Raw genomic sequence first — 17,924 nt, forward strand, 5'->3', positions numbered from 1 at the left:
TAGTACAATGTTTTGGACATGGTTAAATAAGAAAAACTTAAACCTTCATTCACAGAAGAGAACTTTTTTTTTTTTTTTGTGCAATAAAGTGATAACAATACAAGTGTAAAACAATACAAAACATGGTGTTGGAAGACAGGACAGAAAAGGTAACAGAGTCACAAAATAATCAGACATAATCAAAACAGAACAAAACAAAACAAAACAAAAAAAAGAAAACAAACAAACAAACAAACAACCAGAAAGAAAAGAGGCAAGTTCAACTCGATGGTCTTTGAGGGAGTGAAGGTTCAAATGAGAGGGGTTAATGTGCCTGAATATGCGCATATGAGTGTGTTGGTGCGTATGTCTGTGTGATAGTGTGGAAGGGGTCTCGGGAGGGAGTTGGGTGGGGTTGAGGTTGGGGATGGGGGTAGGAGGAGTGGGGTTGGGGGGATGGGAGGAGCCGCAGGAGGTGTTTGTGACCGGCGCTCCACTGCAGATAATGAGAGGGTGTAGTGGAGGGAGTAGAGGAAGGAGGGGCTAAGGAGCTTGGTCTGAGATTTCTGGCCCCCAGACCCTGGGGAGGGGGCCTGCCAACTGTAGGACCCAGCCTATTTAGGTGTGTGCCAGACGGTGAGAGGACCCCCAGGCCCAGGGGAGGGAGTCCCCCTCACCACAGGGCACACAGCTTCGTTGATGTTATTTATTTATTTATTTTTATTCATTTATTTTATTATTATTATCATCACTATCATCACCAGTCTTCACTCCCGCCCCTCCCTCTTGAGGATGTGAGGGCAGCACTTGCCAAACTGCAAGGTCTGTCTCTATGTGAAATGATGGGCAAAATTCCGGGGGAGGCAGTGGGGCTACCGGTCTGTGGTAGAGATTTAATCCAGCCGGCGGTGGTGGGGGGTGGGGTGGGGTGGGGGTGTGGAAGGCGGAGTGGGTTGTATTGGAGGGGAGGGGGGAGAGGGAGGGGGAGGAAGATGTTGAATGAGTGTGTGAGAGGGAGAGAAAGTGTGGCAGGTGTGTGTGCCTATAATATTTATAACTATTATTATCGCCATCTCCTCCACCACTCTTTATAACAAAAAATAATAATAATGGTAATAATAATAACAACAGCAACAGCAACTATTGTTACTATTGTTACAATAGTAACAATAGTAATCAATAGTAACAATAGTAATCAATAGTAATAATGATAACATTACAAGAAATTACAAGAGCAGGGTGGAGAAAAGAACAAAAATAAATAATAAAATAAATAAATAAATAAATAAAAATAAAAATAATAATAATAGTAATAACAATAATACTAACAACGAAAATATATATATATATTATAAATATAATATTTATTAATAATAATATAATAATAATGTAATATAATAACTTATAAATATTACTGATAATAATAATAACCATAATAACAATATATTTGATTAGAAATGAAAAGAATATTTAAGGAAGTAGTAAGTACACATAATAATAATAATGATGGTTCACAGGAGCAGTTAAGAGGGAAAGCGAGTTAGAAGAGAGAAAAAATAAAAAAAATAAAAAATAAATAAAAAAAATATATATAATAAAAATAAAAATAATAAAAATAATGATTATAGTAATAATAACAACAATAATAATAATACTAACAATGATAATAATAATAATAATAATAGTAACAATAATTATAATAATAATAATATCACTGGTAATATCAAGAAGAAAATAAACATGAGAAGGGAAAAAATATATATATATTATAAATATAATATAATAATATGTATTAATAATAATATAATAATGTAATATAATAATAACTTATAAATATTATTGATGATAATAATAACCATAATAACAATATATTTGATTAGAAATTAAAAGAATATATAAGGAAGTAGTAAGTACATATAATAATAATAATAATAAAGATGATTCGCGGGAGCAGTTAAGAGGGAAAGAGAGTGAGAAGAGAGAAAAAAAACGGGAGGGAAGGATAGATTAGAGGAAGCTGGGGGGGGTCTAAATGTGTGTATGTTTGTTGGGTGTATGTGTGTGATGCCTGTGTGTGTGCAAGTGTATGTCAAATTACAAATTTGTAGGGATTACAGTGTATGCGTAATGGCAGATATGTGTGTGAATGACGGTGTGCATGTTTATTGTGGATGGTGGACAGGCAAAAAAGTGATGAGTGAAATCGGTGCGGAAATTAAGAATTTAGGGTGTAGATGAATGGATTCCAGATTATGTCAAAATCAGCGGTTTGTTTTTTAATGGAGGCAGATCATTTTTCCATTGATATGTATTCGATTAGTAGATTTTTCCAAAGTGTAATATTGATTGTGTTCCTTGATTTCCAGTTCATGAGGATAGTTTTCTTGGCGATGATTAGGGCTATGGAGAGTATTCTACTGGATGTGTTGTTTAGGTTGATGTTGGATATGTCTCCTAGTAAGCAGAGTGGAGGGGATAGTGGGATGTGGCAGCCTAAAAGAAGAGAGAGGTTGTCAGTGATGTCCCGCCAGAATTATTTAATAGGTGTGCAGTCCCATCTGGCATGCATATAGCTGTCTGTGGTGTTTTGTGTGCAGTGCGGACAAATTTCAGAGTCTATAAAACCCATTTTAAACATCCTTTTCCCTGTGTAGTGTACTCTATGAATAATCTTGTATTGTATGAGTTGGATGTTTGTGTTGGTGGATATAGAGAAGATGTTTTTGCAGATTTGGGTCCAGAAGTCGGCACCGGGGATGATCTGTAGGTCTTGTTCCCATTTTTTTGAAGGGATGGATATTGTTAGGTCGGATGTGGAAATTATCTTGTAGATTTTGGATAGTAGTTTTTTTTTAGTAGCGATGTTGATCAGGTCTAATGTTAATGGGGGAAGATCTAAGTTAGATGATTTAATGTTGATTTTGGTCTGAATAGAGGATTTGATCTGGAGAAATTCTAAAAAATGATTCTCCCCAATGCCGTACTTCTGGACCAAATGAGGGAATGAGACCAGAGTGTTATTATGGAAGATATGTTTGAGGTGCGTGACACCTTTACTAATCCATGATGAAAAGTTTAGTGGTTTTCTGTTCATTAAGAAGTCAGGATTGTTCCAGATGGGAGTGTGTTTGGTAGGTGAGATTGTGGTGTTAGTTATTTGGTGAAAGGGTTTTTGAAACAAGGATGGTGTGCGATGGAGCGGCTTATGAATGGTAAGTCTGAAATATGGATTTCTTTACATAATGTTTGTTCTATGTCTGTCCAGGAGCTGTCGGATTGATTGGGATTGGTCCATTTGTGAATGTATTGGAGTTGGTGGGCAATGAAGTAATGGAGAAAGTTTGGTGCTTCCAGACCTCCTTGGGTTTTGGATTTTTGTAAAGTGGCTAGTTTGATTGTAGGTGTCTTGTTTTTCCAGTAGAAATTTGAGATGATGGAGTCTAGGGATTTGAACCAGGAGGGTGGGGGCTTGATGGGGATCATTGAGAATAGGTAGTTTATCATGGGTAGTATGGTCATTTTGATTGTGGCAATTCTGCCTATGAGGGATATTGGTAGATTCATCCAACGTTGAAGGTTGTCCTCTACTGTTTTGAAAAGTGGGTTGAAGTTGAGATTGAATAACTCTGACAGCCTAGGGGAAATGTTGACTCCTAAATATGTGATATTACCAGTGCGCAGAGAGAGAGGTGGTGTTTGGACTGCCACATCCCAGCTATTAGGGCTGAGTGGGAGAATGCTGGATTTAGACCAGTTGATAGTGTAGTCTGAGATTTTAGAGAAAGTGTACAGTATATGAGGCGGATGGTTTCGGGTAATGAAGAGGAAGGATTTTGTAGGTAAAGTATAATGTCGTCTGCATAAAGGCTGATCTTATCATGCGTATTTTTTGTTTGGATTCCTGTGATGTTTATTTTTTGACGGATAGCTGCTGCAAGTGGTTCAATGAAGATGGCGAACAAAGATGGGGAAAGTGGGCATCCTTGCCTAGTACCCCTGTGCAAAGTGAAGCGTTGTGATATTAGTCCATTGGTGGTGATCATGGCCATTGGTGATGTGTACAAAACCCTCACCCAGTGGATAAATGATTCACCGAAACCAATTTTTTTTAGTGTAGTGATGAGTGTCTTCCTTTAATAAAGCCAGTTTGGTCTGAGTGGATGATAGATGGAGTAACTGTTTCAATTCGTGAAGCTTGGGCTTTGCTAATGATTTTCGTGTCTGTGTTGATGAGAGATAGGGGGCGATAGCTTGATGGGGAGGTGGGGTCTTTATCGGGTTTTAGTAAAAGAGATTGTAGCAGTGTTCATGTCTATGGGAAGTTTGGATTTTTGTTTAATTTCAGCTGTTAATCTGTTGAAAATGGGGGCTAGAGTATTCCAAAAGTGTTTATAGAACTCAGCAGGGAAGCCATAAGGTCCTGGTGATTTATTGTTAGGCATGAGTTTGAGTGCATTGTGGAATTCTGTTATTGTAAACGGTTTCTCAAGTGCATTTGCTTAGTCTTCAGTAAGTTATGGTAAATCAATATTGCTTAGGAATGTATCAATGTCTTCTTGGCTTGGTTTATGTATTGATGAGTATAGGTTGGTATAAAAATCTTATTTATTTCCTCAGGTGTCTGCACGATCTTCCCCGCTGAGTTCATAATCGTTGGGATTGTTGTTTTTTGTTTGTTTCGCTTGATTTGGTTGGCCAAGTATTTTCCAGATTTATTACTGTATTCAAAATTTTCGTGTCTGAGTCTGTGTAGGAGGAATTGAGTTTTTCTATTTGTGTGTTCATTCAGTTGTAACTTGTATTTCCGTAAATCATTCTGGATTTGTGCTGTGGGATTATTTGCGTTGATGTTCTCTAGTTCTTTAATCTTTGGTGAAACCAATGTGCGTTTTCATAAATACAAGTCAGCATCGTTGAGTGAACAGAGAGGAATTAGGGGGTCAAGGGGTAGAAAGAGAGAATGATTATGCTGGGGGGGGCTAGAATAGCCAGGGGGTTATTTTTTTGTCCTGGTAGAGTTTGCCATCAATGTACAATATCGACTGAAATGACTGCTTTTTTACCTTCTTGCATGTTCTGTTTTCTGATTGGGAGTAGTATTTTGCGTCTGTCCATGATTTCTCGGGGGAATTGGTCGTTAAGTCCATAGTCCGTGCCTTTCAGTTGTCTGCCTTGACATTATACCTGTTGTTTCTGTTTGAAATGTTCGAATTTTGCTAATATGGGTCGTGGGCGTTTGTTTGCAGGGTTTTTTGCTCCTATGCGGTGTACTCGGTGGAATGTAATGTCGTTTACTGTGTCAGGGGAGATTTTGAGGTGAGTGGTCATAAATTCCTGTATCAACTGTTCTGGGTTGTCGTCCTGTGTTCGCTCTGGGATACCGGAAAAAACGAGGTTATCTCTCATGCTGCGTGATTGTAGATCGAGTATGGTTTCTTTCATGTCCTTGTTTACTTTAGCAATGGAGGCGAGCTGGGTTGTGAGGGAGGTAACGGAGTGTTGGAGGGATCTGTTTTCTTTAGCCAGTGTGGTTAGTCGTTCCTGGTTGAATTCCAGGCTTTTGCGTAGCTGCTGGAATTCCTTGTGAAGCACTTGGACAAGAACTATTCTTGCATCAAGTCCAGAGAGTTTATTGTCAATTGAAAGTAAAATGTCACTGACCTCAGTACAGCATGATTTGTCCGGGGAGCTATGAACGGAGTCGGATTGCCGGCATCTCTTGGTGGTTGGTGTGGAGGCGAAATTGTCCTTGTCTCGGCCTTTTTTCGTGTTGTTCATGGTGCAGAGTCGGTTGAAACATTCATCAATGTAGTCCTCAAGGTCTTCCAGATCGAACGGTTGTGTTATTCCAGTTGATAGGGTACAGAAAAGGGGTTTATTTTGTGGGGAAAAATAGTAGTTGTGTTTGCAATCTAGCAGCTGGTGTCTGCCATCTTGAATCTCGCACCGGTCTCATCGAGTAGAGAACTTGATGGCATGAGTTGGGACTTGGGCCCAGGTCATCAGAGATGAATGTAAGCTTCCATTCACCATCCTGACCTCCACACCCTTACTTTCCACTGCGCTATTTCTGCCTGTTTCTAGTCATGTCTGCTCCTCGTTGTCGTTTTGTGGTGGGAAAACATATTTCTCTCACTTTTTGGGCATGGAAAACATATTTGCATTGACATTGTGCTCATTTCATAGTGTTTGTGTGTGTGTGTGTGTGTGTGTGTGTGTGTGTGTGTGTGTGTGGTGAGACAAGATCAGAATGGAGAGAGCTGTCCAAGAGTTACTTGCAATAGAGGAAGTAATAATTATTCTGTTATGTAATCTGCTGATGGCTGCATTTCTTTCTTTACGGCGGTGACGACTAAATATTACGGGCAATATCGTAGGAGAAATGCCCATTCAACGACGGTCGCCATCTGGGAAAACAGACGCACAAAACAATTCTGGGGGGTCACTGTGCGAAGGCATTTTACAGACTGAGAGCCTTTGGGTGCAACACTTTAGGATCCAGAACAACATTTGACCTGCTGCAGGATTATTGGGCCGGTCGGGTCACCGGTTACGCCAGAGGAACGCATCGCGACAGACTGGACAAGCTGCTGTGCAGAATACAGGGTTAAGGTAACTCTACGTCATTATTAATTCACAAAATACGTTTCCAACGCCGTTTTTTCGAATAACCTCTTATCCTAAACGTAAAAACTTTTTTGCGATATTTGGGGATTGTTTTTTTTTTTCTTCGAAATTTGGTGTTTCCCTCAGCTTCCCATTCAAAACTTCAATTTTCGCATAAACTGGCTTGATGGAAACGCGACTACAGCTCTTTATGGATGTACAATTAATGAGCAACTAGAAACACCTGTCACCCATTTGTCTAAAAACGTTTGCTCTCTCCAGGGGAATGAACACAATAAATTACATTATTCCATAATGGTTGTACATGTAGGCTATGCAAAAAAAAAGTGTTTCTGTGTCCCATATTCATTTTTCGATCGGACAAATAAATTTCATGAGTATGCAACAAAATAAAAAATACATTTTACTTTACCAACCACGTTTCACTGTAATTGATAACAATGTAGAGTTTTTTATTCAAACATAAAGTGGTGTTTCACTGACCGTTCTCAGTTTTTATCATGCACACTTCCACAGGAATTGAGGAAAAGGCAACCTCCAGTATTAGCTGCCCTCTATTAATTATAAACAGATGTAAGTGATTGTTTGTTCACTGTAAACCTGAGCTGTCCCCAGAACACCCAGGATTTGTGGTTGGCCTTTCATGAACTCCTACAGAGGCATATGCACTAAAAACTGTTTTACCAAAGTAAAATGCAGCTATAGCAACGTAACAAAATATGTAATCAAAAAGAAGCAAGCAAAAGTTTTAATTAAACCAAAAACACTCTCAATCCATTTTACACATTTATTTTCCAGCATCTCTCTGAGCCTTACCAAGAACAGGCTGTTTCTGTGTCTTTAAGGCTCATTAATATTAATGACCCCAGTCGTCAACAGTATTGTCTAAAAGGCATTTTCAATGTCTCTCTCATGAGGTGGAATGGTGTTGCATGATCCCTCCTACATCATTTCAGATGCTGTTAGTATTTATGGAACAGTACATATAAGCTGCTTAGGTCATATGTGGAAGCCCAAAACCATCAACCACCAACATCAACCCTATATGATGTTGGGCCAACGTGCCAAACCAGCTTGTATGTACTGTTACATAGAAACTAAAAGCATCTGGAGTGATGTAGGAGGGATGAAACATCATTCCACCTCATGAACATGAATCAACATAGAAAATGCTTTTCATACAATAATGTTTATGCAATCCACTAGACGTCTTCAGCACAGACAAGTGTTTACATTATTTTGCATACCCCATGTATTAGACTGATTTACTGATTTAAAATATATTGCAATCAAATAGTCAGTGGTAGGCACTGGTCATCATGGTGGTTGGCTTGAAGGGGTATTGAAAGGCTCCTGTGTCCTACTACCTCACACACACTTTGACGGCAGAAGTGCAGGCCCAACTTGTGTTATGTGTTCTTGATGCACTTAAGCCTGGGACACATTCAAAGACTTTTTCCAATAAACAACAATGAGAAGATTGAGCAGCGCACATTTAAAGCTACACTAAGCCATTTTTTCTGACCAATAGAGGGTAACAGAAACCGCAACACATTTGTAAACACACAGCAAACCTGCTGGGCTACAGAAGCCCCTTAGGACAAACTGTGCACAAAGGCTAATGGCTAAAATAAACGTACGTACAGAGAAATATCGGCGGTTACCAGTCTCACTTTTTTTTTTCTTCCGCCGAAGGTTACATGTCCCACAATGACAAGTGAGGAGGTAGGTAGCAAGTTTACAAGTTGATTCGCCATTACTCGGGCCGACTTTGACAACAAGCTTTAGGAAAGAGGTGAAAACAACAACACAGCTGGCTGCTGTGTGGATATTTGTTTATATCATTACGTCTCACGGAAATCTCCACGTAGCACACGTTAGTTTCAGGATCGGTTACAGGGTCTGAAATCACTTATTGCAGGTTTAAGTTTCACTTTTGTTTTTGTGACTGACTTTAATAGCGCTTAGACCACCCTCTAGTGGCGCAAGGTGGAATAACCGGTATGACAGGTGGTGAGGAGGGAAGCAACACTGGTGTAAAAATGGCACCACCGTGACAACTCTATCCATCAGGGAAACACTACTGGTTCTTCAAGGCCAAAACAGAGAGACTCAGATTGAGCATCATGCCATCAGCCATCAGACACTGAACTGCCCACCACTCTCCCTCCCCACCCTACCAGCACCCCCACAAAATAAAACTCTTGAATCTTGATTGTCAACACTGCCAGCTTGTGAAGCTAAACACAGCAGAGGATGCTGATTTGTATCCCAGGCAGGATGGAAAAAATCGAATTACAGATGCTCACTTCTAGTGTTGTGCCCACGAGCAAGGTGGCAAAAAACTGTTCCTGCCCCTCCAGCCTATTCCCAATCTCCTTCCCCCTGACTGCTATTCCTCCCAGGTTGTCTCTCCAAAGGGAAAATGTTCTCAGTCACCTGACCAGCTTAAATAAAGGTAAAACAAAATTGAAATTGACTCACCCCGAATCAATCTGCTGCACGAACTCAGCCAATGTACATTGGCTGAGTTCTATGTTGTACACAAACATAGAACACAAGAACATACCATGACAATTAAATGTAGGCCTACAGTTGATAAACATTTAACAGGCATATGTCAATACTTCCTTGTCTATCTGTAAAAAGACTCCATCAGTGTTTGCACTGGAGGTCCGGTCTCCACAATCTCCCGTCTGCAGAGAGGGAAGGTCTGGTCCATCCTGGTTGAAGAAATGTGATCATATTAATACCAAAGACTATCAACAGCACCTACAACTCTGACAATGCACATGTGAGCTGTTACATTTTCTAAAAACCCCATCTATTTTGATTAGTAAATAAAGTGGTGGGGATTTGTTTGCACCTTTAAAGAAGAAAAGTTACACCATGCATGATAAGGCAAATCGTGGGAGTATGTCAGATTAGGATAGCAACAAGCAATTGTTTGCTAGTTAGCTGTCAGATGTCATGTTCATGCCTTGTGGGCAGTTAACACAGGGTAAAGATGCTTGCTAACAGTATTAACTAAATGTTTATAGCTATCAAATTAATTTCCACCTCCTGCCTAAACATGCCCGAAAAAGTTCTGCCTGTAGAATATGACTTCCACGTGACTGTTTGCTAGCTAGCGCGCTACCGTTAGCCCTGTAGAATATGATATGCACGTCACTGTTAGCTAGCTAGCGCGCTAGCCAGTTTAGTTACTGATATTACTCATATTACTCAAAATCGTAGCTAATAATTCAAGAGACTTAAATGCGGTTAATGGGGTTAAATGCTGATTTGCTAATTTGCTAGCTAACGTTAGGCTGTGAAAATAAACACAAAATCACAAACAATTATTGCTTGCATGTTAACTTACCTTATTATTCCGTGCACAAACAGACTTGGACTTATGGAGGCTTTCATCCTCGGGTGCATAGGTTTGAAAGAGGCGCCAAACTGACTGCATGCAAGACGTGAGTCAACATAAATGACTGCGCATGCTCACATCCCGGCCTTTCCAGCTACAGGATTGTTTTAAGTTAACTTCACAATAAGTAAATTATTTTTTTCACCCTGCAATTAACAGTAACTTAAGAAAAACCAGTATGAACTGCATATTGTTGAAAGTTGAGTAAAGTTAACTGATTTTAGGACACTTGTTAGAATTTATAGTGCATATTTTCATTGTTGACACTTAAAGTGCCACCTCTCATGGCACTATCCTCCACATTTTCTTAATATAATCCTTTCAGTTTATCAATACCATATGTGACTGGCTAAATTTAGATAATATCTAATGTCATAAACTAAGATAAGATCAACTTTATTGAACCTGCAGGAAAATTTGTGTTGGACATCAGCACCAAGGACAGAAAACATTTAAATCAGGAGAGACTAAGTGAAGAGTCTAGAATTTACAGAAATTCTTTTGATGATTAGACCCATCATGAAGTTCTTGCGTGGAGAGATCTGATTGGTTAAATGCAAATAGCAGAAGCAGGAAATGACAGCTGACAGCATGGGAAGTTTTAATACATCCATGGTTTGACAGCGTGGGAAAATCTCCTACTTCTAAAACTAGTGTGAGTAAGAAAAGTCTTCCTGACTGAACTTTCACTATAGCTTCATTACACGAAAACAACAGCAGCTTAAGATAAAACACACATACACACATCATCATGGGATGAAAAAAAATCCCCCCCAAAAAACCCCACATATACTGCAAGGCAAAATTTGGCATTAGCAACAAAGTACACTCTATACAAACAAGTACAGATTCTGTATCCAATAGTGTGTTTCTGGTGATAGACCTAATTAATCATCAGTTTGTTTGAATGTGATCAGCTCTTTGGCTGCCTCCATCTCTTCTATGGTGAATACAGTATGTGCAATAAATCGTAGTTAAGATGTGAAATTTTATGAAGTTGAATTTTCACAAAATCACAAGTTTTATTAATTAGATACTGCTCAGTAATGGACAGAGTTGTAAAAAAAAAAAAAGAGAGATTTCTACCAGTCTGTAAAGAAGTTTGATAGCACCCAGATATAGAGGAGTGAAGTGTTTTGATTTGGCTGACCGACTTGAATTGGGTTCTTGAAGATCATGACACAGTGGCAACCAAGCTGTGGTAAAAAGTCTAGTTAACCATATAAACAAATGAAGATTCCCAAACACAAAATTCACCAGTGCTGTTTCTTTTATTGCCTGTCAGCATTTCAGTGCAAGACCTTTATCTTGTTGCTTGTTTATTTTTAATTTAGAAAGACATTAAATCATTTTTCTTTAATGGCATACCATTACTTGGAATTACCCATTTTTCTGTAAACACATTAAGACTTTTTTTTTTTAAGTGTGAAGTTGTTTTATTTCAAGAGGAATGCATCAAAAAGTTACAATATGCATGGATCAGATGTTAGTTCGTGCTATAATAAATAAAAGCTACAGTGTAATGAATCCTTGCTGTAACTTGTGCATGGTCTCTGCTGACTGCACATTAAAGTAGACCTGTATTATCTGTTGAAATGCCAACTACAGGCAATAGGATGACCGTTCTAACAAAATGACAATATACTGTATACTGAAACCTAAAAACGTACAGATTGGAATAGTATGTTTTAAGTAGGGGAGACCGGGGATGATTGTAACACTTTTCACATTTCTGTCCATATCTCTTTGCTCATTTGAATTAGATTTTTCAAAATCTGTTGTAAACGTTTTACATTTGTCTGTTACAAAACTGAGCAGTTTCAACATCTCCATGGTACACAGAAAAATAGTTATTCTGTCTCAAAGGAACCAAACCACACCATTCCAACTAAAATTCTTTGTTTATTCATGGTGAACAAATAAAGGAATACACTGACCTTTTGGCACAATCTTCTATCAACTTACAGTTGTGTGATGATGTTGTTAGCAGTTTCACCTCTGTGTGTGTGTGTGTGTGTGTGTGTGTGTGAGAGAGAGAGAGAGAGAGAGAGAGAGAGAACGAATGTGTATGTGTGTGTGTGTTTAACATTAACAGCAAATGTATTTAGTACAACATTAACATTTTAACATTAATTACAAACAAATGTTGTTGCACATATGAACCTTTCAAATTAGCTGCCATTTGTGACAGAACACTGTGTGTGTGCATGAGTTTAACAAAAATGTAATGAGCACAGAGTGTGATCCTTTGTGTGTGTGTGTGTGTGTGTGTGTGCGTGTGTGTGTGTGTGTGTGTGTGTGTTATCTGTTACAATCATCCCCAACCCTAATTGTTACAACTATCCCCAACCCTAGCAGCCATTAAACAGCTAGCTAGTGTACCCTCATGGTGTAATATTAGCATAAGATAACCATATAGTTTTAACCTCAAAAATCTGCTGATTATCCTAAGCTAAATTTGATAATTCAGATTATAAAAAAATGACTTTCTCTTCTCAAAATCAGAAAATTGTCTTTAAAATTGCCAGGTTTCTTCAGAACTTCTTTCCATATGTGGACCTGGGATTAAATGGGGCATCTACACATGTGATCACCTGACTTCTATCTTGCTCATAATTGGAGAAATTGAAAGTGTTACAACTATCCCGTGTTACAACTATACCCGGTCTCTCCTATTATGAGATTTATTAAAATGCAGTTTTAATGAATCTCTCTAGGCTTATACATGGGTTTACAGGACATGTTACATAGACTTTTGATATGCACTGAATGTACAAAACATTAGGATATCTTCCTGATATTAAGTTGCAGCCTCTTTTGCACAATCCACATCTCAACTGTCTCAAAGCTTCTCGAACTCATCTGCTTCTCTTTATCTACAGCTCCTCCTTTGTGATTGGTGGAGATTTAATAAGGGAAATCAATAAAGGATCATGGCTTTTATTCGGTTTCACCGGTATCAGTATCCCTAATATTTTGTACATTCAGTTTATTTTATATCATATACAGTATTTATTTCAAATTAGATATTGGTGTGACATAAAACATCAACAGAGAGATGAATCTTTCATTCTGCCTTTGTTACATTTAACAACCTCCACCAGAGGGTGACCTCACCAAACTAAAGTATGAAACAGAATCAGAGATGGAGAAAAGAAAGTTGATGTTTAAAGATAATAGAGAAAGATAAAAAAAATATGAATTAATAATTATTAATGATTAATTATTCATAACACATAGAAGCTGTTTTATATCATAATTTGTTATGGTGAGGTGATCTATGTCGGTTTTTTTAAACATACTAATTTTGTAACTCCATGGGTTATTTTAGCTTACCGTATATTACCTGTCACATTTTTTCATGTTGTACATAGTTGATTTTCAGTGATCATGGAACTGTAGCCAGATAAAACATAGCTAAAGACCATATATCCTTTGTTGTTTGATTTTGTCTCATAGCTGTAATCGCCCCCCACCACACAGGTGCAGCACTTCCTGCCTCTGTCTGTGTGTTTCTGAGAAAGAGCGACAGAAGCACCCAGTGGATGCTGCTGTAGTGGAGGATGATGGCAGTCCAGTGGTCCATACTGTTGCTCTGTCTTTCTGCCAATGCAAGTATGTCCATTTATTTTACTCTCTTTTTAGCAACATGTTTGATTACTGTTTAAATAAGGGAATTTGTATCTATTTTCCTGTGTATCACATGCTTTTTTACTCTCTTTATTTTACCTGCGGAGATGTCAAGGTTTATGGTATTCTGGAATATCAAATGGTTAATTTTGCTGTACCAAGTATGATGTTTGTGTGTGCTATGTGGTGTCTTTTTTATTTTATTAGTGAGTGAGTGTATGTGTGTGTGTGTGTGTGTGTGTGTGTGATCTAGACCAGTTGAGAAGATTATTTTTAAATCAGGATGTTGCAAAGTTCAGTCACACTTTTCTACTTCATATCTCCAATTCTCCTCAATTACACCTCCTGATTTGAATACAGACAGACTCTCTGTTAAGACAGTGCAGATCTCTGTGTCTCATATGGTTTTAGCTGCTTAACCTGACGTCTCTTACGACAGATCGCATCACCCAGGTGAAGAGCGGAGACAACTTCACCATGGAATGCTCCACCAATCAGTGTTCCACCATGGGATGTCCCGTCGATGTTGCAGATCACGACGGGATGTACGTGTACCACGGTTTAATCCAGCGGGAAGAGGTGCTCTACTATCACCCCAAACCGCGGTCGACAGACAAAATCACCCTGAGGCGAAACTACTGGCACAGGGTCCAGACACAGGGAACTCTGACGAACAACACCGTCACCATCAGCCACCTGACTGTGAGGGACTCTGGCATCTACGCCTGTGTCTACCATAAATTCCCCCGCAGCGAAGTCCTATGCAATGTCTACGTACTTATAGTAAAAGGTGGGTGTATTTTTTTACTTCTTGAAAACCACACAAAGCCTTCTCTTTTGTCTGTTATCAATCCCAGGCAATTTCCTATACACTTGTTTATCTACATACAGTATATCTGCCATGATTTTAGTAGTAGATGTTCTCTTCAGAGGGCCTTAGTGGCATTTAGTCTCCTCTTGCTCATCTCTGATGTGAAAAAATCCTAAATCACCAGATGAAAAAACTAGAGGAAAGATCAAAGGTCACTACATTTTAGTTCATGTACCCCTTTCTTGCCTTTCCTCCGTTTCAAGTGGAATCAAAGGAGGCGAATACTACGGATCCCATGGAGGCTCCCGCTCCCACTCCCACGATGCATTGCGTGCACGAGAGCAGCCCGCCTCTGGTTTTAATCATCATCGTCACCGGTGCCATCGCCGCCCTGGTAGCTGTCGTCACCCTGCTGGTCGTCCTAAGGGTGAGTCTACACCCCTCTCTCTCTCTCTCTCTCTCTCTCCCTCCCGCTCCACACTGTCTCACTTTGTTTTAGCTCTGTTCCAGTGCTTTGTTCCTGTTATCAACAGACACGTAGGCTCTTTCGATTGAAGTGGCGGTAACCCGCAGCATCCACAGACGCTAATTCATATGCTGATCGCAGCTTATCGCATCATATCCGACTAAAACCACACAACTGCAGTAAACATGTGGGCCGGGCTCCTTTGATCTCCGGCTGGCACTTGGAAAACACTTTTGAAACCGAGAGATGCTTTATCGTGTCTGGAAAAATGAGACATCTGCATCTGAGGTGTTTTTGGAGATGCAGAGCTTCTTTGCACATGCAAGATATTTTTTCAGATGTCTCCTCCAGATAGTCTCTCTTTTGGGTTGAAACATTATTCTGTTTCCTCCTGAAGTTTTTTTTTTTGGGGTTAGTCACTCATGTACACTTAAATAATGTAAGGATTAGGGATGGGACGATATGCTTATCTCACGATATGATTCGATATGCGATATGAGGTTCACGATTTGATACAACCACAATAAAATGAAATAAATAAAAGTTCAATGACAACAAAGTCTGGCTGTGCAGAATTATGTTTATTTCTGAGACAAATCTTTCTAGCAAAGTGTAAATACTATAATTTGGATGGAGAGCTTGTGAAATCGTGATGAGCAAGCCGTCTCATTTGTGATTACTACAGCAGAATAAAATGGAGCTAATATCACCATTCATTTTTCTGCCCCACGATACGTATTGCCACATTTTTGTATTGCGATATATTCAATTTCGATACATCGTCCCATCCCTAATTAGGATATATTCACTGATCAGAAACTGCATTCCCAGCAGGTGAAAAGATGCATTGAAAGCAGAGGTGAAGAAGATAAGCCCCCGGCCCCCACTGACTGTGTGTATGAAGAGATGAGCAGGAACGGCCTCCAGCGTCCGTCCACCACAGTGCAGACATCATCACGCCTATAGGTCCGCTTCTGCCTTTTGTCTCCTCTGATCTGTTCAGTACACTGATGTATGTTTATCTATCAAGTAAGCTAGAGGAAAGACAAGCAGATTGTAATATAAGATCATCTTCAGCAGTAACAGCATTTGGTAAGCCTTTAAATTACAGGCCACTAATGACTGGAAATAACTAAGTAATATCCAAGTAAAGTAGAGTCATTCTAATACTATAACTAGTTATTACATCTAATTTACTTGGATATTACTTAGTTATTTCCAGTTATTACTACATAATTAATGGCCTGTAATTTAAAGGGTTACCCAGTATTTTTATTTTTTTCACAATAGCAGTACATGTAATGTGCAGTGTCACTGTCAGTTGAATTGACCAGCTGGATCTGGATCTTGTCTCAAAGCTATAATGGAAGTTGGCTTCTCTCTAGTCTAGTTTACTCAGTCAGGAAACCTAAATTTGTTTTGCAAGGCAGTTGAAACATTATGGTTGATCATTTCCTTGTAGCATCAGAGGTTTGGGGTTGTTGGGGTTAGGTAGGTTAGGGTGTAATAGGTCATAAGCTGAGAGGTTGCTCAGTTGCTTTTTTCAGCGACATCTAAGAGTGTTTATACTTCACTTCAACTTTTTTCTGCTAGATTTAACTTTTTGAATGACTGCAAATATATGACACAGGCCTAAGGGATAATGTCAACTAAAATGTTTAAGAGTGAAAATAGATTTGAATAGATTTTTATTGTTTTCATGTAATTAAGTCCAGTAATTAGGGGTCCAAGCACTGCAGGTGATGCAACCCTATTGTTTTTGTTCAGATTTTTCTTCTGCTTGTTCGTTTTTTGCCTTAAGAGGATCTGGCGCTCAGAGAATGTAAGGTCCAGAGCAACCAAATTTGGATAGGTTTCAAATGTCCCCCACTAGTCAGCCAAAAAATATATTACACCAATTGGCCAGATGGTGGCGCTATAACAAATAACTCCATGTTTTAGCCAATAACTTCGTAACCGCATGCCATAAAATCATTTTTTTCTCTTAGATTCCTTGGCTTTAGACAAATCTATTGCACATACTGGTTTTCATTTCTGCCATGATAGTTTCTCCACCGCTTTGAATTTTATGCAAAACATATTTTTTTGCTATTTCTCCTGCAAAGTTGGCAATTTTGCAAAGTGTGATGCCGCTTGTAGCAATATTTGTACCAGGGGCGGAAATCACGGGGGGGACAGGGGGGTCCGGACCCCCCCTTCCTGGGACTAACAGAGAGTTGTCCCCCTCAATATATCATTGTAAACATAACTATATAATTTTAAATAATATAATAATATGCATTGAAAGCGCTTGTGCTAATTATAGACGCAAAACAATGCGTTTTTAAGTTTCGAAAGATTGAGTCCCCCCCTCATACGCCTCACAGTGGTTTGGTCCACTGCCTACCTGCCTCCCCGAACCCCCACACACACACATTAGCCCTCGGTACGAGTGTGTGTGGAGGATCTCTGGAAGTGTGTCAGTGGTGGCAGACCTCCAGTAAGTAGCTACTTTGCAAAGGTTAACTTAAAACAAAGGATGTGTCAGACATTTTTCTTTACTTCTACCACTCAACAGAATAAAACACATTCACAACTGTAACCAGACTACATTTTGTTCGCTCCATTACCTCGCGCTTGAATCTCGTGCGTCAGCGTGTTGGTACGGAGCAGCCGCGTCTCCTAATGCATGTATGTGTATGGAGGCAGGAGGTCTATCCACAATTAAAATCCTCATAACTCACTGAATTTTCGACCGATTTTCAAGCGGTTTGGTTTGTTACAAATGCCAGACATGTATTTATGATACAGGATACTTGGTTAAATTAAAATGCGGGATTTCATACCAAAATACTTTATCTTTTGTAGATGGTAACAGTAATATTTCTATAATATAATATTTAAGATTAACTTACCCTATGTAATTAGGTTCTAAGTATATTATTTTTTTCTTACTGCATGTAAAATGGCTGCCACTATGTTATTTTGTTCATAATTTTGGAAATAAATGAAGACTT

The sequence above is a fragment of the Centroberyx gerrardi genome, chromosome 3, assembly GCF_048128805.1.
Source record: "Centroberyx gerrardi isolate f3 chromosome 3, fCenGer3.hap1.cur.20231027, whole genome shotgun sequence".
NCBI lineage: Eukaryota > Metazoa > Chordata > Actinopteri > Beryciformes > Berycidae > Centroberyx > Centroberyx gerrardi.